The following is a 20,742-nucleotide window of genomic DNA, read 5'->3' on the forward strand; positions in this document are numbered from 1 at the left end:
TTTGCGCGAAAGTGGTAGGGAGACACGACTTAGAACAAACAGACACCACGCAGAATGTTAGAGAGTGGAAAGACAATACGACTTGTTTGCTTTGATGGCCAAAGGGTAATTAAGTACTGATGCCACATGTTCAAACTGAGATGCAAATTCAGGCAAGGAACTAGCCTTCCTCAGATGAAATAATTGCAATTGCAAAATGCCTTACGTAAATAAACCTGCAAAATCACGTAACATATAGGGTGTTAAGAGTGTAACTGCTGATATTGTCGTCACAAGTACCTTAATATGTTCAAATAGTTCAAATGGCTCCGAGTGCTATGGGACTTAATATCTGAGGTCATCAGTCCCCTATAACTTAGAACTACTTAAACCTAACTAACCTAAGGACATCACACACATCCATGCCCGAGGCAGGATTCGAACCTGCGACCGTAGCTGTCGCGCGGTTCCAGGCTGCAGCACCTAGAACCGCTCGGCCACACTCGCCGGCCCTTAATATGTAATCACTTCAGTACGTTTTTGTTTTTCTCTGCGTCTGACAGTCTCCTTGCAAACACGTCTCATAATTTACTACAGTGAAACCTCTTTATAACGTTCCTCCATATAATGTTTTCCTCTACGTTACGTCCGTTTTTTTCGGTCCCGACTAAAAGCCCATATAAACAATGTTATATTTTCCTCTTTACTGCGTTTCCTCTATATTACAGTTTCCTCCATGTAACGCTCATATTTTTGGAACCCTGGACAATTATTTACCTCTTTATAACGTTTAAGTGACTGGATTTAGACGCATCGTTTTCCGTTCTGTGGATTCACAGTTTGCACCGGCTCGGAAAGCCCGCACTCAGCGTGTTTCATATGTCAGCGGCAAAACCCGGTCACATGACATGTGACGCACATTCTGCTTGCGATCTTTTTGGCGCCATTTCGGTCGATGCTTTCAGCTTTGTATTCGTAGCGTGTTGTGTGAGCTGAGCAGCAAACAGTTCGTGTGCCTAGTAAGTGTGTGTCTTCAATATAACATTTTCTTAAAGCTTTCATCAGTGGACATGAGTGAAAAGCGGAAGAATATTTCTCTGGAAGAGAAGGTTTCTATTATTAAAAAAGTGGAGGCATCTCCTGGCACGAGTCGCATGTAGCTAGCGAAGCAATTGTGACTGGCCCCTTCAACACTCAACACTATTATGAAAAACAGATCGTCGATGATGGAAGGGTTTGAGAATTGTGGAAATTCGAAACATATGCGTTTGAAACCATCGACTTGCGACGAAATGGAGAAAGTTTTATTAACTTGGTTTCAGCAAGCACGTGCTGCAAACATTCCTATAAACGGAACTATTTTGAAGGAGAAGGCGCTTCAAATATCACTGCAGTTAGGAATGGACAATTTTAAGATGTCCAATGGATGGATAAATTTCGACAGCGTCATGGTGTTGTGTACAAATCGGAATGTGGAGAAAGTAAAAGTGTGGACGAACCGACTGTAGCTCAGTGGATGCAGACTCTCCCTAATCTGATACAGGGCTACAAACTGCGTGACATTTATAACGCTGACGAAACCGGCATGTTTTTCAATTTAATGCCGTATAAGACATTTACTTTTCGTGGGGAAAATTGTGATGGTGGTAAGAAGAGCAAAGAATGTCTTACCGTTTTATTGTGTATAAACGCCGATGGCAGTGAAAAACTGAAACCTTTGGTTATCGGGAATCCAAAAAATCCGAGGTGCTTCAAAAACATTTCCACGTTTTCGTGCAAATATACAAACAATGCCAAGGCATGGATGACGTTTCCTCAGAGAATTTGACGCCAAAATGGGGAGTGCTGCAAGAAAAGTGCTGCTGTTTGTGGATAGATGTGCGGCACATCCACCAGACGTACCCTTTCTGAGAAATGTGAAAGTAATTTTCCTGCCACCCAACTGCACCAGCCGTCTGCAACCTTTGGACTTCGGCATAATACACGCCCTTAAGGTTAAATATAGGACAGCCCTTGTAAAAAAGGCCTTGAATTTGATGGACCAAAGAAAACCGGGAAGCCAGCAAAGTTCACAACTGTAGCTGAATACTTTACAGGCAATAAATTTAATTATGTACTCATGGAGGGAAGTCAGTGCTGAAACTATTAAAAACTGTTTCACAAAAGCGGGATTCTGTGAGAATGAGGTGACAGCTCCTGTGGAAGAAGTTGCAAGTGATTTGCAAGAGTTTCACCACTTAATAGGCAGTGATTCTGTCACTTTTGAGAACTTTGTGGCTGTGGATGACAATGTGGCAACCACAGGAGTACAAAGTATTGAGGAGCTGACTGCAAAGAGAAGCTTGGAGAGTAATAGTGGTAGTGAAAGTGACAGTGACAAGGAAGATGACCCTGTGCCCTCATATACTAAGGCAGCTGAAGCCTTTGAAACATTCAGGAGATACATGATGGCCCATAGACTTGAGGACAGAACAGTAATTCAACTTGCTCATTTGGAGCAAGAAATGATTGCCATAGAGTCTAGGAGAAATAGAAAACAAGCAAGTCTGCTTGAATATTTAAAAAAATCATAGGTATGTTATTTTCAGATTGCTTAGGTTCCTAGAGTTTTGTGCAAACTTAAGTTCCATTTTATAATTTAATTATTGAAGTAATTTTTTTGTAACTAATTCATTTTTAATCTGTGCCATTTACTGAGTTTTTATGTAATACGTTCAGTATATCATAAACAAAATTTGGCTCATATTCTATAATTGGGTCAACTGAAGAATGGGATACCACCTGTCAGCTTTGGAGAGTGATGTCAATCTTAAGAATCTGTTATAACTTTTTACCGTACAAACTGATCCATTTACTTTCACCCATCGACCTACCGAGCCCCATGTTTTAATTAAAAAAACTAATCAGTTGACACATTGATCATTTGCAATAATATCATATGTTGTGAAAATTTAAAATGTCATCTATGGCACCATTTGTCGAAGCTGATTAGTGGTATCCTGATCTTCAGTAATGCCCTATAATTATTATTTGGAAGCCTTTCTCTTTATAGTGTTTTCCTCTATACAGTGTTCAGAATTTGTGGTCCCTTGAAAAACGTTATATAGAGGTTTCACTGTATATGATCTTTTCTGCACAGTCGTAACTGCACCTCTAAGTAGACCACACATGACAATGTAGACTGACCATTTTGCATCCAGATGTTCACAAGTCGACGCCTGAACTGCTGTGTGGGGCGCGGGGGGGATAAACATTAATGGCCTGCTCTTGCCACGTGTACCTGGACGTATTGAACAGCCCAAAGAAATACTTGTCCTAACAGCTATAATTATCTGCAAATGCATTACACTGATCGGACAGAACACTATCACTTCCTACCTACTATAGACATAAACCCGTCCAGGCGATGGCAGCGTCACTTGGCGAGGAATAATTGCTGATAAGACACACACACGGTGCATGTACTCGTAGTATCAGTAAGCGTGCTGTCCGTGTGTAGAATGGGGAGGGTGCGCGATCTATCTGGGTTCGACCGAGGGCAGATTGTAAAGGCCCGGAGAGTCGGCAAGAGCATTTCGGGAACTGCACATCTTATCGAGTGTTCGAGGAGTGCTGTGATGAATGTCTGTAACACGTGGCCAAACCAAGACGAAGCCACATCCAGGCGTCGTGCGGTTGGACAGCGACCCCTCATTACACATGCAGGACGTTGTAGGCTGGGCAAACTCATAAAACAGGCCAGGCAAGGAACGTTGGCGAAACTAATATCAGACTTTAATGCTGAACAGAGTACAAGTGTTTCCACGACGCACGCATGTTTTAATGTTAACACCACGCCATTGGCAACCACACTGAAACGGGCACATGACCATCGGTACTGGACGTTGGCGCATTGACAAAGCGTAGCATGATTTGATGAATCCCGATACCTTCTTCATCATGCCGATGGGGAGGGGGTTGTAAATTCGTCGTCTTCTAGGGGAGCAGCTCCTTGACACCTGTACTGAGGGACGGAGGCAAGTGACGGTGGCTCCATTACGCTCTGAGAAACATTCGTGTGGGTATCCATAGGTCAAGTGGAGCTCGTGCAAGGCACAATGACGGCCAGGGGGCATCGTACTCTGGTTGCAGACCACGTACACCGCTTCATAACGATCAAGTATACTGACGGCAGCAGCTTTTTTTAACAAGATAATGCGTCACGTCACAGGACTAGGAGTGTGGTGAAGTGGTTCGAGGGACACATTGACGAGCTCTAATTGTAATGCTGGCCTATCCAACTCGCCAGATCGGAACCCGATCGAAAACATGGGGGGGGTGACTGAACATGACGTCACAGCTCATCGTGTCCCCCCCCCCCCCCAGGCATTTGCGGGAATTAGGTGATTTGTGTGTGCAGATGTGGTGCCAACTTATCCAGCGAGCTACCAAGGCCTCACTCCTCTCATGCCACGACGCTTCGCAGTTGTTATCCGCGCCAAAGGTGAACAAAAGACCTATTAGGTAGGCGGTCATAATTTCTGGCTGGTCAGAGTAAATACCTATGGGATGTTGTCAGTACAATGTCGTCAGTCACCGGTAAATATTAAAAGCGGTGGCTCGTTTTTTTTTTTTTTTTTTTTTTTTTTTTTTGCAGGTTACCATCCGTTACTGTTGGGGCTGTAATTTTTGATATTTTTTTCTAAGCCAGCAAAGTAAAACAGAGGGCACTACTTCCACGACATCTAGTGGATTTAGTGCTCACGTACTCACACTGAGCCGTGAACAGTTCCCAGTTTTTCAATGGGGGATAATTGAAAATTATTGTTACTATTATCGGTGCCATGCGTGCAGGGGTCGTGCCAGGCGCGCGATACTGAATCTTCATCCTAACATTAATGGCGCGAGACCTGCACGACCTTGTAGCAACCGTTATAGTTCTGAATTATTCTACTGTGCTACTAAGGGTGGTTTCACGTAATGAAAGGGAGAATGTAAAGATTAAAGGACTGATTTATTTAACAGTTGAATACTGAACAATTATACAGGGTTATTACAAATGACTGAAGCGATTTCACAGCTCTACAATAACTTTATTATTTGAGATATTTTCACAATGCTTTGCACACACATACAAAAACTCAAAAAGTTTTTTAAGGCATTCACAAATGTTCGATATGTGCCCCTTTAGTGATCCGGCAGACATCGAGCCGATAATCAAGTTCCTCCCACACTTGGCGCAGCATGTCCCCATCAATGAGTTCGAAAGCATCGTTGATGCGAGCTCGCAGTTCTGGCACGTTTCTTGGTAGAGGAGGCTTAAACACTGAATCTTTCACATAACCCCACAGAAAGAAATCGCATGGGGTTAAGTCGGGAGAGCGCGGAGGCCATGACATGAATTGCTGATCATGATCTCCACCACGACCGATCCATCGGTTTTCCAATCTCCTGTTTAAGAAATGCCGAACATCATGATGGAAGTGCGGTGGAGCACCATCCAGTTGAAAGATGAAGTCGGCGCTGTCGGTCTCCAGTTGTGGCATCAGCCAATTTTCCAGCATGTCCAGATACACGTGTCCTGTAACGTTTTTTTCGCAGAAGAAAAAGGGGCCGTGAGATTGCACAAAACACGTTAACTTTTGGTGAATTGCGAATTTGCTGCACGAATGCGTGAGGATTCTCTACCGCCCAGATTCGCACATTGTGTCTGTTCACTTCACCGTTAAGAAAAAATGTTGCTTCATCACTGAAAACAAGTTTCGCACTTGACTTTGTCATCGGGTGTCAGGGCATGTAGCAATTGTAAACGGTAAGGCTTCTGCTTTAGCCTTTTCCGTAAGATTTTCCAAACCGTCGGCTGTGGTACGTTTAGCTCCCTGCTTGCTTTATTCGTCGACTTCCGCGGGCTACGCGTGAAACTTGCCCGCACGCGTTCAACCGTTTCTTCGCTCACTGCAGGCCGATTTCCCCTTACAGAGGCATCCAGAAGCTTTAAACTGCGCATACCATCGCCGAATGGAGTTAGCAGTTATTGGATATTTGTTGAACTTCGTCCTGAAGTGTCGTTGCACTGTTATGACTGACTGATGTGAGTGCATTTCAAGCACGACATACGTTTTCTCGGCTCCTGTCGCCATTTTGTCTCACTGCGCTCTCGAGCGCTCTGCCGGCAGAAACCTGAAGTGCGGCTTCAGCCAAACAAAACTTTATGAGTTTTTCTACGTATCTGTAGTGTGTCGTGACCATATGTCAATGAATGGAGCTACAGTGAATTTATGAGATCGCTTCAATCATTTGTAATAGCCCTGTACAATCAGATGGGGTGGGGGAAGAAAGAACTGAGTTTAGCAGCCTGCACCAACGTTCGTTCATATTAAGCCACGATAGCAGGAGACAAGGAATTTTAGGGACGATCGCCGTATTATCAAATGGGGTCCAGTTTACTAAAGGAAGGGGTTGCAGGCATGCAACGACTACCACCATGAATCAGCCAAAGACTAAGAAAGATGCTACAGTGGGTGAATAGCTAGGTGGCCTCCTGTACTAAAGGAATAAAAGCAGCAAGACGCGAATCTATTCATGCGGGCGATAAGAGATAAGATTGGCTCGCGATCCGACTACGTTAACGAAACATGAAGGGGCGCCGGACACTCACCACGTGGCGTAGGACAAAGGGCACAAGTTTACAAGCTAGGAAGACCTAAATTCTGAGTCGAATTTTGCAAGGGGGAACTGAAAGAACTACTGCCAGACGAAGCGGGAAAGTGAGCATGAAAGTATACACTTTGGTGCCGAGCTGCAAGCTACTGTGACTAACCAACACATCTCGCACATTATGCCCAACTGTATAAGGAAAACCTACAGTCTTATAACCCGTAAAAGTTACGCAAACCGTAATCTAAAGAACGCACATCAGTAAAAATTACCTATAAGGTTCCCTCTGGGCCGCAGGGCGCGAAGCTACAGTGCACGTCGGCGCTCATGCTTACCGAACCTCATCTCGTGGAAGCAGCACCTCTGGTCTCAGGCACGGTCACACTGGAACTGGAATACTGCGCCTTTCTCCACTACCCACCCGCGGAGGGCGGTTGGCGTCTACCGGCGAGAAACGGGCGTCCACCTGAACTGGCAAATCAGGGGGCCGGAACCTCACAGGGAGGCGACCTCAAGACGTTAAAATCGAGCAGAATTAGCAGTCACAAGGTTGGTAAGGCAGGTTGGGGTACTGAGAACAGGACAAACTTTGGCCACTACTGAACGTTGAGACGACACCTCGTGCTACCCTGGCGATCGGAAAAAGGATGGCGAACGGGAAGCCATCATGGCTGCTAACAAGGGAACCTCCCCATCATACCCCCCTCAGATTTAGTTACAAGTTGGCACAGTGGATAGGACTTGAAAAACTGAACACAGATAAATCGAGAAAACAGGAAGAAGTTGTGTGGATCTATGAAAAAAAAAGCAAAATATGCAAACTGAGTAGTCCATGCCGAAGATAGGCAACATCAAGGGGAATATATATATATATATATATATATATATATATACATATATACACACACACACACACACATATATATATATATATATATATATATATATATATATATATATATATATATATATATATATATATATATAATGACTTTTGAACACTATTAAGGTAAATACATTGTTTGTTTTCTATCAAAATCTTTCTTTTGCGAAGTATGCCTATCAGTAGTTAGTGCCTTCAGTAGTTTGAATCTTTTATTTAGCTGGCAGTAGTGGCGCTCGCTGTATTGAGTAGTTCGAGTAACGAAGTTTTTTGTGAGGTAAGTGATTTCTGAAACGTATAGGTTAATTTCGTCAGGGCCATTCTCTTGTAGGGGTTATTGAAAGTCAGATTGCGTTGCGCTAAAAACTATTGTGTGTCAGTTTAAGCACATTTTTCTAAGGGGACGTTTCATATGTCTACCCTTAGCCGAGGATACCTCACTGGAATCTTCTGATTTTTTCTTGTAGTTTGTGTAATTAGTGTAGCTATTGTTTATTGCTAGCGCGTAATTGTAGAGAGAATCTTCTTTATAGTTTTAGTTTTTCATTGTTGTACAGTAAAGCAGTTGTGGCAAGCATGTAGATTTGCACCAAGTATTTCGCAGCTGCGCTTGCAATTAACTAGATATTATTTTCAGTGCTATGCTAATGCGTTCTCATATTTTTGCTCTTCAAATTGTGCTTTCTGTGTTATCGTGTGAAATATTGTGACAATAATGGCGTGTGAAAAACGTAATACTAGGCTCCCATGTAAACTAAGAAATGACAGTGAAGACGAAAGCAGCGTGTTTGCGCCACCGTGTAATGAATTAACTAATGTTCAAAGTAGTAATTTGGTAATTGTGCATAGGAAAATGGAGCGGGCTGCAAATAATGGTGTAGACTGGGAAACAATTAGTGAACAGGGAAGCATTATCGATCGATCGGTCGGCAACAGCTCGCCTCAGGAATCCGAAATGACAGGACACGATCTTGCAAATACTGTAGATTCAGGTTTTGCGTCCTCGCCCTTTTCTCAAATAAGTCAAGACACATTTTCTGCTTTTCAAAACGCGAATATTTCCGGTTCAAATGCACTGCCGAATAGCACTGAGGAACATGTTTCAGACACCAGTGAATTGTTGTTACAGTTAATGCAACAAATGGGACAAAGGCTACAAAAGTTAGACACAACGCTTGAACAAAATCAGAAACAAATGGGACAAAATCTTTAAATGTTCCACATGATGGAACAAAATCAGAGAAGAACACAACAACAGCTTCAAAAGATAGACTCATTAGAACAAGTGCTTAAACAAACACGTGAAGGTTTAACTGCTGAGTTACTTAAAATCGAATCGAAATGTCAAAAAGCCTGTAATGACGTAAAAACAGAAATTTGTGAGCATTTTCACCCTATTTTTTCACGTCATGAAAATGCATTACAGAATCACGAAGCAGCCATATAAGAACTGCAAACTATTGTTCATGAAAATCACGACACCTTGCAAGCTAAAATTGACATACTAGCATCTACCGATTCGGTTACGCAACTTGCAAAAACTCAGGAAAACTTAAAGGACAAAGTAGATACGATTTCAACACAAATGGACACTCTGAAACTTAGTTCAGAAAAACACACTGAGGAAATCTGTTCACTATCGGAGAAAGTAGCCGAACTTTTGTATCAGTTCACTAACTTATCTAAAAAACGTAGACGATGATCTGAATGACACAAGAGACACAGAAGAGTATCAACAAATTATAAAATTCAAACAAAATCAAAATCAAATCAATACACAGTACATAAGAGAAATCCGGGAAGTACAAGATCAGTTGACGCAGGTAATACAAGAATTACATAATTCAGAAGACACTCGCGCTCCAATACGGGAAGAGGGACATAGAAATACGGAACAGCCACAAAATAATAACACGAGGCAATTTGGAAATTATGAAAGAAATTGGCAAGGTACACCGAATTTTGAGATGGAACCGCCGAAAAGAAGTAACAATGACCGATGTGCGATCGCCGACATGATGATTATGTCTATAAGCTCTTCATTACTACACGTAAATTCAAAACATTTAATAATTCTGGCAACGACATTCATTCACAAGCATGGCTCCATCAATTCTCTCATTGTTTCTCTCCCAACTGGTCATTGGAGCACAGATTAGAATTTATGTGTGGCTATTTAGAGAATAAACCAGCTGTAAGAATGCGATTGGTCATTTACGATTGTCACAGTGAAGGAGAATTTTATCATGCCTTCATCTCAGCATATTGGTCTCAAGCTACACAAGACAGAGTAACACATAGCATCATCATGATGAAATATTTCGAACACACTGAATTTTCCAGTCTTGTGAAATATTTTGAAGACATGTTGCACAAGAATCAGTACCTGTCAAACCCATACAGCCCCTCAGAACTCATCTGCATTTGCTTAATCAAATTGCCTGAACATTTACGACATATTATTTTGGCAGGACGTTGCAAAGACGACAATGAAGCATTTCAGAGACTCTTACAAGAATTGGAAATCGATACTGACAATCGCGGGACGCGAAAACAGGAACACAACAATTACAGGTCACATCCGTCACAATTCTGTGAGGAAAGAAATAATAACAGGACACGACAAGGCTATTCTTACAATGTAAATCGGGACCAAAACAGACACCACCCGTATGACAACCGTTGGCACAGTAGTAAGAATTACATGGAAAGATCACCTCTCCACAGTAATGACTATCACAGAGACAATCAGACAAACAGACAATATGGAAACCAGACTAATTATTATCAAGGGAGACAGAATAACTTTAGACACAATGGTCCAGCGTGCAGTTAGGATTCCGGGAGAAATTCTCCACCACATGACCGCCAAAAAGAAACTATGTAAACTACCGAAAACACGACAGACCTGAATTTCATCAGAACTGGCGGGATTCAAACAGGGCAGGGCCCTCTTGACAAGGTAAATTTGTAGGAGTTAGATCTCCAAATCCCAATAATGACGCGTGCCATCAAAGAGACAATAGGCGATGACTCACACCGCTAGCAGCCACAAAACGTACTTATGAAGCTGACGACGGAGCTGCCATGGCTAGTAATTATGTAAAAATGGAAGACATTAGGGACATCTTACTCCAGGAACACGACGTAAAACATTACAACATTGCATATACTGTGATTCACATTACTGTAAATGACGTAAAATTTATGGCAGTACTTGAATTTGGCAGTCCCATTTCAGTAATTAGTGAAACAGCCTTTAGCAAATGCAACAAATCGAATGATTGCCCCACACTTCCGTTACGTAAGATTAAATTACAAGGTGCAATCTTTGGAAAAAGTGTAGATGTACGCCAACAAACCAACTTAGAATTCTTTTGGCAAAGCCACAGCTTCTCTATGAACTTTCTTATTGTTCCATTATTGTCGACGGAAATTATATTGGAGTAGACTTTTTGAATGAATACAAAGCAATCTTAAGCTTTCACGATGCTGAAATAAGTTTAGAGAAAGAAGGTAAGTCAATAGCTTTGAAATTTGAAGATTGGCTCTCAAACCATGTCGAGGAAATTAATCGGCTTTACCTTCTGTTAGACAACAGTTCGGAATTTTCGACGGAACTAGACACTAACAATCACTCTGCAAGTACTGACAGGGGTGATATCAACGGCATATTTGATACTAATGAGTTAATTCAGAATAACATTTAAACAATTGAGAATTGTAATGACACTGATAGGCAGGACCTTTTTGTGATTTTACAAGCACATTCCACAGTTTTTACTTACGAAACAGGAACAATCAAGGGATTTGAATACAAATTTCGTGTTCGTGAGCATACTAAATTTTGTGTTAGACCATACGTAATTCAGGCACATTATAGGGACCATGTTAGAACAGAAATACAATCTATGGTTGACGAGGGCATTATTGAGCCTGCAGTTAGCTCAAACAACAATCTATTACATGTTGTTGAGAAGAGAAATGGATCGATCAGGCTTGTCTTAGATTCGAGACAAATCAATACCATCATAATTCCTGAAACAGACAGGCCGCAAACGTTGGAAGAACGTCTTCAAAATTTTAATGGTGTGAAAGTGTTGTCTTCTATTGATCTTAGATCCAGCTTTTATCAGATCGAAATTCATCCAGAATGTAGAAAATACACAGCTTTTCTTTGTTTCGGCGTTTGTTATCAGTTTCGGAAACTTCTTTTTGGTTTGAACATTTCTTCGGCAGCATTCATTCGTGGGCTAAATTCCTTATTACCTGATTTCTTAAAACGTCACATCACCTTGTATGTGTATGATATTCTAAAAGCAGAAACCTCATGGGAACAACATAATCGCATCCTGAACAGTTTGTTACGTATTTTTGAAGAATCTAGAATTACAGTTAACTTGGAAAAGTCTGAATTCGGTAGGTCAAAGGTGAGGTTTTTGGGACATATTATTTCTTCTGAAGGCATTCAGCCGGATCCTGAAAAGTTAGTAGCAATTAGAGCCATTCCAGTTCTGTCCACAATAAGACAAGTCCACAGTTTTCTAGGCCTCGTAAATTTTTACCGTCGTTTTCTGAATATGCAAATTCTAGTTACACCAAAACTTAGTTCTCTCACTGAAAAAGATACTATTTGGAACTGGGACGAACAAGCACAGTTGGAATTCAATTCTTTGAAAGAATCGCAACTTAATGCGCCAATACTAGCTCATCCAGATCTGTCACAAGATTTCTGCCTTAGCACGGATTCTTCTAAAGTCGGTCTTGGTGCCCATTTATTTCAAGAAGCCATAGAAAATGACACTACTGTTCAGAAAACCATTGCTTTTGCTAGCCGAGTACTAACAAAATGCGAAAAAAATTATTCCGTTACTGAATTAGAAGTTTTAGCTATCGTTTAACAAATTTCGTTTTTTCCTTTCTGGTAAGCACTTAAAAGTATACAGTGATCATCGTGCATTACAATTTCTTCTGTCTTCAAAATTAAACCATCACAGGTTAAAACGTTGGGCATTGTTTCTGCAAGAATTCCACTTCACAGAAGTCTAGATTCCCGGCAAGGAGAACATTGTTGCGGACGCACTGTCACGCGCACTGGCTGGGCTTGAGAAAAGTAACACAGAAGGCAACCTCGAGAAAAATTTCAGTATTCTTTATATTCAGAAAGTCGCCTTTGAAAACTTCATCACCACATCTTTAAAGGACATTGCTCATGAACAAGATAAAGATCCGATTTGGAAAGACATCAAAAGTAAATGGCATGAAAAGACACAAACTCAGATTCAGCATTATTATCTGGTTAGAAACAACATACTCTTCAAACGCTGCACTGTTGATGACAAGCTATGGGTACTCGGCATTCCAGACGATTTTGTTAATAAGCTCATTTGGTACATTCATTTCAGCTACGCACATTTTGGTCCACGAAAATGTTAGCAATTCTTCAGACGACTTGCTATTTTAATAATATGGAAAAGAGAATTCGAAGAGTCTTGTCTATTTGTAAACTTTGTCAAAAGGCTAAACCATCTACTGTCTCACATCGTGCTCCGTTGTTTCCTATCATTCCTTCTAAATTGAAAGAATTTGCTGCTGTGGATCTCTTGGGACCCCTTGTCAGAACATCTAATGGGTTTTCGTACGTTCCAGTCGCTGTTGAACTTACTTCAAAATTTGTTTCTTTCACACCGTTACGTAAAGCCACTGGGCGGTCTGTATCCAGCGCCTTTGTTAAAAATTTCTTGCATGAAGTTGGACACGTCAATAAAGTCATTTCAGATAACGGACCGCAATACATGTCTGCTGTTTCGTCACGCATGCTTCGGAATCATAAAATCAAACCTGTTTTTATCTAATTGTACTCACTACATTGTAACCCGTCTGAACGGATAATGAAAGAAATCAACAAGCTTTGCAGACTTCACTGTCACAGAAAGCATCAGCACTGGGACAAATTATTTCAAAACGTGCTGAATGAAATGCCTCATGACTCCACTGCTTTACCACCTTTTCTTATACTGAAGAATGAAGAACCACCTAACAGTATCAGAGAGCTTGTACCTTTCCCAAATACACCTAAACTTCGACACAAATTGTGATACTATGAGAGCTTTGAATGATATATTTGGTATGGGATCACGATTTTTAAAGTATGTTGTAGGTAGTTGAAACTATTGAAATGAGCAGAGAATTTTTTTTAGGTTTTGACATTATTGCAGAAAGGTACGACGTTTTTCAGATTTGACTGAGGTGTTATGATGTTATTATTATGACGATGATGTGTATTATGCTGTTGAGGTATGTTTATGATCAATAAACTGATGCTATATGAGGATTTTGATTATGCTACGTATTTAATATGATGAAATATTGAAGTGTCGACGAATATGTATATGAGTAAAAAGGTAAGGAGTAATGAGTAGTGGTAAGGGACTCTGATTTGTGAAAATCAGGATGTTGGAAACCGAGAATCGTACTTTAACAGTTATGAAATGTGTGTAAATGCGTGAATGTATCACAATGCCGACGAATATTTTTTGGACACTGTTATATTATAGGATTTTGTTTCTACACATTTGCAACGCAAATTATCGACCTGCGAAATTTTAATATGAGACTGTCACTGTAGTGCAAACTGGTGTCGTAAATATTTCGGTAAGAAAGCTAAATGACCTTGACGTAATGCGCTGTAGGCACCAAGCTATGCAACAGTCGCCTGGAAAAAAAAAAACATGCCTTTCAGAGGCACAACAAGAAAAAAAGGAGAGGCCATTAACCTCGCTATTGTCATTCCTTTCTAGAAAGAATGGCAAATACGACAAGCTCATTACTTGGAAAGATCCTTATTTCTGCACACCTGATTATGACAAGTGTCTTTCTACGAGACTTGAGAGAATTTCTACTGGCTTATGAAATGCCACATGGCTACTGAATGATGTTTTTAAGCTTTGCTTTACATTGTTGCTTATTTCATTTGATATCTGGTTTCCAGCTGTGTTGCAGCATTGGTTATACAAAATAAAATTAAAGGCATTTGCTAATGTGAACACTTTCTGTCAACAGATCTATTAAATAATAATTTTATGATCCACATTCTTCGAAAGAGGAGCTCTTGGAAAGGAAAGAACAAGTGACTAATAACAGTAACTGCATATATAATTTTCTTTTCAAGTAGTTGGTAATTTTTTGTAGAATAAGTTTTTGTGGTGCACCACTTTAATTACATAGACATTAAGATGTGAATATACATTTCCCTTATCTGCATTGTTGTCGTTAGTGTACTATTTTTTTCTGCTTGTGGGTTTGTCATGTTTAGATTAAGTTATTACATTTGCTGCTGCTGTTTGCCAGGCATAGTGCTACTGAATTTCACTTTGTATTACTCTGTTAAGCCAGTTTTACTACTGATTTATTTTTCTTATTTCTAGCACATTGCCTTATATTAGTTGTAATGTTGCATTTGCTTTGCTAATTTATATATACTGCTGCTTGCTTTGCCTATTTTTATTTTTTTATTGCTGTTTGTGTTAATTGTATTGCACTGCTGCATTGCCTCGTCCCTTAGTTTAGCATCTGAGCTCAGTAGATTTAAGTTAGCTTAAGATAGGGTAGGCTACATAAGAGAACGAGTTGTGATGAATTGGAAGAAATGCATTGAGAAGCCATAAGAAAATGGTTTGTGGAAAAAAAGTATTTTGAAAGAGAATATGAACAAAAAAGTAGGGTTTAGGGACAACAGGTTTAGGTAGGACTTTCTTGGAAATAAATGATGAGGTAAGATAATGTAAAATAAATAATATGAACATATAAATACAGAAAGCATGCTTGGATAGGAGTTTTTTTAGTGGAAACAAATGCTGAAATAAGACGAAAGATCTATGGAATGAAGTTGTGGGTTGGACTGCAGTACCAAATGTTACACTGAAAACAAACCCTGTCCTTTCCTCCTGTGTTATTCTGCTATGTGTTTGTGTACTCTTGTGTATTTGTGTTTTTCCCTGTCTTTATGTGTTTAGATAATAAGATTTATGTTGTAGAATTGTTCTTGTACTAAGCTACATTCACTATGATGAGGAACACAGTTATCCTCAAATATAATTTGCATTAATAATATGTTATTTACTTTGTAAAGATGTTTAGATATTATTAATTCTGTTCTGTTTCAATGCTCATGTGTGAAATTAATGTTTCGAAAACTATTATTATTATTTTATATATTTACTTATGTCATAATTCCTGTAACACTGATGTGTATGTTTATTTCTCTTCTTTTGTAAAGCCTGTGTTACTACATATGTTATCTGTATTGTTATGTTCTTTAATGATATATATTGTACCTTTGTAATGGTATTCTTTTGTTGTAAATTTATAATTGTATAGACACCAGTTCTTCAAATTAAGTTACATTTCACTGCACATGTTTCTGTTGGTCATAGTATATGCACAATAGATGAGAAGTTGGGACTGTTAGTGTTGGCATGTGTGTTGATAATTCAGCAAGGGACTGGTTAACAGCATTGCTGGTTCTAAGGACATGCCAAAAAGTTTGTGAGTACAGAAGTGGTGGCTTATAGACTTGCTATATTGTCCACAAGACTCTTCGATGGTGATTGTGCAACTGCACAGTCGCAACAGATGGCTGCTGGCCGTCTCTACAAGGACTACAGTGGGTCTGCATCTTTGATGGCCCACCAATACCATTATTTCTACAAGGACTGCAGTGGGTCTGCACCTCTGGTGGCACACCAATACTGTAATCTCTAACAAGACTGCAGTGGTCTGCTCTGTGATGACCTACCTACCAATATTCTTCAACTTCGACTGACTTTGCTGTGGGTTTGCTCTGTTGTGGCCCATTACCTGTCTGCATGTCAAGAGTGAGCACTGTCTTTCTGTTGGAAGGACAACACTACTTCTTCAAGACTGCATGGAAATCCACTACTTCTGTATGCATTTTCTTTTACTAATGAAACTTTGTGAAAAAAAACTGTAATTACTACTGTGATGAACGATCGGGACTGTCTTTATGGACTGTGAGAAAAGTTTAGCTTTTGACTAACATTGTATCGATAAGTGTGTGAATTTCATTTCTTTGTTATTGTAATGATGAAAATTTTTTTTCAAATCTGTATTGACCAGTGCCCAAAACAATTTGTAAAATTTTTTGTGGGGAGCATGGGGCCTATGTAAGTAGGCTGTTTGGGTTCTTATGTTGGTAAGGCCACGTAGTGCTCTATATGAAAATCACTGACTGTGCTGTGTGAAGGCTGTGGTTGGTTGGCATTGTTGGAATTTGCTATTGTAGTGTTGGGCAGTTGGCTGTTAACAGCGCATAGCGTTGCACAGTTGGAGGTGAGCCGCCAGCAGTGGTGGATGTGGGGAGAGAGATGGCGGAATTTTGAGAGCGTACGATCTGGACGTGTGTCCATCAGAAAGAGTAAATTTGTAATATTGTATATCATGGACTGATACATATATTATGCCTTTTGAACACTATTAAGGTAAATACATTGTTTGTTCTCTATCAAAATCTTTCTTTTGCTAACTATGCCTATCAGTAGTTAGTGCCTTCAGTAGTTTGTATCTTTTATTTAGCTGGCAGTAGTGGCGTTCGCTGTATTGAGTAGTTCGAGTAACGGCGATTTTTGGTGAGGTAAGTGATTTGTTAAACGTATAGGTTAATTTAGTCAGGGCCATTCTCTTCTAGGGATTATTGAAAGTCAGACTGCGTTGCGCTAAAAAATATTGTGTGTCAAGTTAAGCACAGTCATGTATAATTTTTCTAAGCGGACGTTTCACATTGGTGAAATTGGGCGGCCTTCATGATGCACACTGTTTGTCATAGCGGATTTGATGTGCCATTGTAATTTATGAAACTCTATTGTGTGTGCCTTTCGTGATACATATTGTTTGTCATAATAGATTTGAGTATGGCAATTATAATGTCTCATATATCATGATGTGCACGTGTAATCGTGCAATAAGTGTACGATTGTTATTTCTGTTTTTGGCGAACTTCATGCCTCCTTTCTTGTCCCTATTTGTACGCTATCCTTGTACTTGTGTTGGTGTTGTGTACATAGTTCCCCATAGTTAGTGCGTACACAACTTTCCCACTAGTGCGCCCCGCTAAGCACAACAGCGCAGGCGCAGCGCTCGTCCGTCTCCACACTATGAGATGGCGTTGCCTTAGAGATGGACCAAATTCTGCTTCCACCAACCCGCGTATTAATATGTAACTCACCCAATGAGATTGCAGCTAACATAGAACCTTTTCTCCTCACGGATCACACTCGCGCAGTGATATATGAACACGTGAGGTATTATAACGAGTGTACAGACCTCCGATAAGGCAGTCTGCATTTGTCTGCACTAGTCTGTACCAGTCTATAGTCAAGTTTCAGTCTGCACCTAATAAGATTACCATATAGCCATGAAGATAAATGAATAAGACACTTTTGTCAAGTATCAGAGATATATGTGAGAGTAAGAATCATGTACTAATACCAAAGAAACTTCAGATTGTCAATTGTAAATTGCATCCAGAACCAAGTTTAGTAATTCTTATGCTTGTTATTATTCTAATAAATGGGTGTGAAAATTAATCAAGTTTAGTTCAAAGTTGGTCACCGTCAATTTGCTACTGTAAGCGTGCAAGTGGCATTTCTATCGTGTGACCTGACGGCAGAAGATAAACACGACACGATAAGACCACGAGACATATTGCTGACACTCCCCTACTAGAGCGACAAGTCAAATAATCTGATTGTTTGTGTACTGAAGGTACCGTGTACGCACACCACAGTTGGTAAGCCACATCAGTAGGGATCTCAAGTTTCTGCGCCAAGCGGTATGATATGATGGCTGCATTCAACATTCAAAGTAATGGCTAGAGACATCCCTTTTAGCTCCCAACCAAAGCTAAGGCCACTTCCACAGACGGGAACGTTCATTATAGTTTTTTTTTTTATTTTCTGTGATACAAAGTGCTTAGCAAGTCGCGTACGTAAACGTGACACGAAAGCCGTTTACAACAGACGAGTCAGTAGGACTGCGGTAATGGTGAGATCAGCGTGGGGCTGTGCCGCGTTATCTCTTGAGGCAGATATCAGCAGCGCCCTTGGCGGCGGCGATCAGCAGGGACCAGCGCGGCTGCCCGGGGCGTATCGCCGGTGGCCATGAGTCCTTTAATCCCGGCCGATACCCGGCCGCCTCCACCGCCGCCGGCGGCGCCAGTTATAAATAAATTTGTAACCGAGTGGGGCCGGGGGGGGGGGGGGGCCAGCGGGGGCCTGCCACCTTTTATGGCGCGGTAATCGCATAAAGAAGAAATACGGTAAATTTTACGATCATAGAAAACTGGCAGCCTCCTGCGACAGCTGGCTCGTAAATTCGGCGCGGAGGGAGTGTGAGGGGGGAATGGAGGGGACCGGCGCGGGGTCCGGCAGCAGCAAGTGCTCGCAGCCTCCCAGAAGTGGAGCGGCGGCAGCGGGGGCGGCGTGGGTGGGCGGCGGGGGCGTCTCGAGGGCTCCTCAGGGCGCGCCCACCACTCCGGCTGCTGCTGCTGCTGCTGCTGCTGCTGCTGCTGGCGCTGCTGATCCGATTTACGCGACGGGACACCTGTCGAGAGTTTCACTTGCTTGCCGGCCGCTTTTCCGAGTGAGAGCCAGTCTGAAAAGCAGTCTCACACACGCAGGAGGCACACCCAACATACTGCGCGAACTGGAACTCAAAACGTTGAAACCGTGATGCTGTCTCGGAATGTACTACATACACTACTGGCCATTAAAATTGCTACACCACGAAGATGACGCGCTACAGACGCGAAATTTAACCGACAGGAAGAAGATGCTGTGATATGCAAATTATCAGCTTTTCAGGGCATTCACACAAGGTTGGCGCCGGTGGAGACCCCTACAACGAGCTGACATGAGGAAAGTTTCCAAACGATTTCTCTTACACAAACAGTAGTTGACCGGCGTTGCCTGGTGAAACAATGTTGTGATGCCTCGTGTAAGGAGGAGAAATGCGTACCATCACGTTTCCGACTTTTATAAAGGTCGGATTGTAGCCTGTCGCGATTGTGGTTTATCGTATCGCGACATTGCTGCTCGCGTTGGTCGAGATCCAATGACTGTTAGCAAAATATGGAATCGGTCGGTTCACGAGGGTAGTACGAACGCCGTGCTGGATGCAAACGCCCTCGTATCAGTAGCAGTCGAGATGACAGGCATCTTATCCGCATGGCTGTAACGGATCGTGCAGCCACGTCTCGATCCCTGAGTCAACAGATGGTGACGTTTACAACACAACAACCATCTGCACGAACAGTTCGACGACGTTTGCAGCAGCATGGACTATCAGCTCGGAGACCATGGCTGCGGTTACCCTTTACGCTGCATCACAGACAGGAGCACCTGCGATGATGTACTCAGCGACGAACCTGGGTGCACGGATGGGAAAACGTCATTTTTTCCGATGAATCCAGGTTCTATTTACAGCATCATAATGGTCGCATCCGTGTTTGGCGACATCGCGGTGAACGCACATTGGAAGCGTGTGTTCGTCATCGCCATACTAGCGTATCACATGGCGTGATGGAATGGGGTGCCATTGGTTACACGTCACGGTCACCTCTTGTTCGCAGTGACGGCACTTTGAACAGTGGAGGTTACATTTCAGATGTGTTACGACCCGTGGCTCTACCCCTCATTCGACTCCTGCGAAACGTCCACTGTTCAAAGTGCGAACAAGAGGTAACCGAGACGTGTAACCAATGGCACCCCATTCCATCACGCCGGGTGATACGCCAGTATGGCGATGACGAACACACTCTAGAAACTAGCGGGCGCTACCGAGACCGATTTCTGTTTGGATGTATCAGCTGTTTAGGAACCCAATCTTGCGCACAGTTTCCGGTATCCCATCGTTGTTTCGTATCTGCAGAGTTGTGCAGACATCGCAGAAATTTCATCCACTGTCAATCGGCGGTCTTCGCGAACAGTTTCCTCGGCTGTTCGCTCCAGCTTATCACTCCCCTGTTCGTCGTAAATATTTGTTCTCCTCCTACACCACTTAAACACACTTAGTCGTCGTGTTGATAACACTTCTGGCGTAAACCGTTTTGATTTGCAGAATCGGTAGGTGTAACTGCTTCGGCGAGTAAAAAGTATGTGGCTCGTGCTTGGCTGGATTTGTTGCCGACATCTTTCACGCAACTGGACACCGCAACGCGACTTTAAGTA

The sequence above is a fragment of the Schistocerca cancellata genome, chromosome 6 (assembly GCF_023864275.1).
Source record: "Schistocerca cancellata isolate TAMUIC-IGC-003103 chromosome 6, iqSchCanc2.1, whole genome shotgun sequence".
Taxonomy (NCBI): Eukaryota; Metazoa; Arthropoda; class Insecta; order Orthoptera; family Acrididae; genus Schistocerca; species Schistocerca cancellata.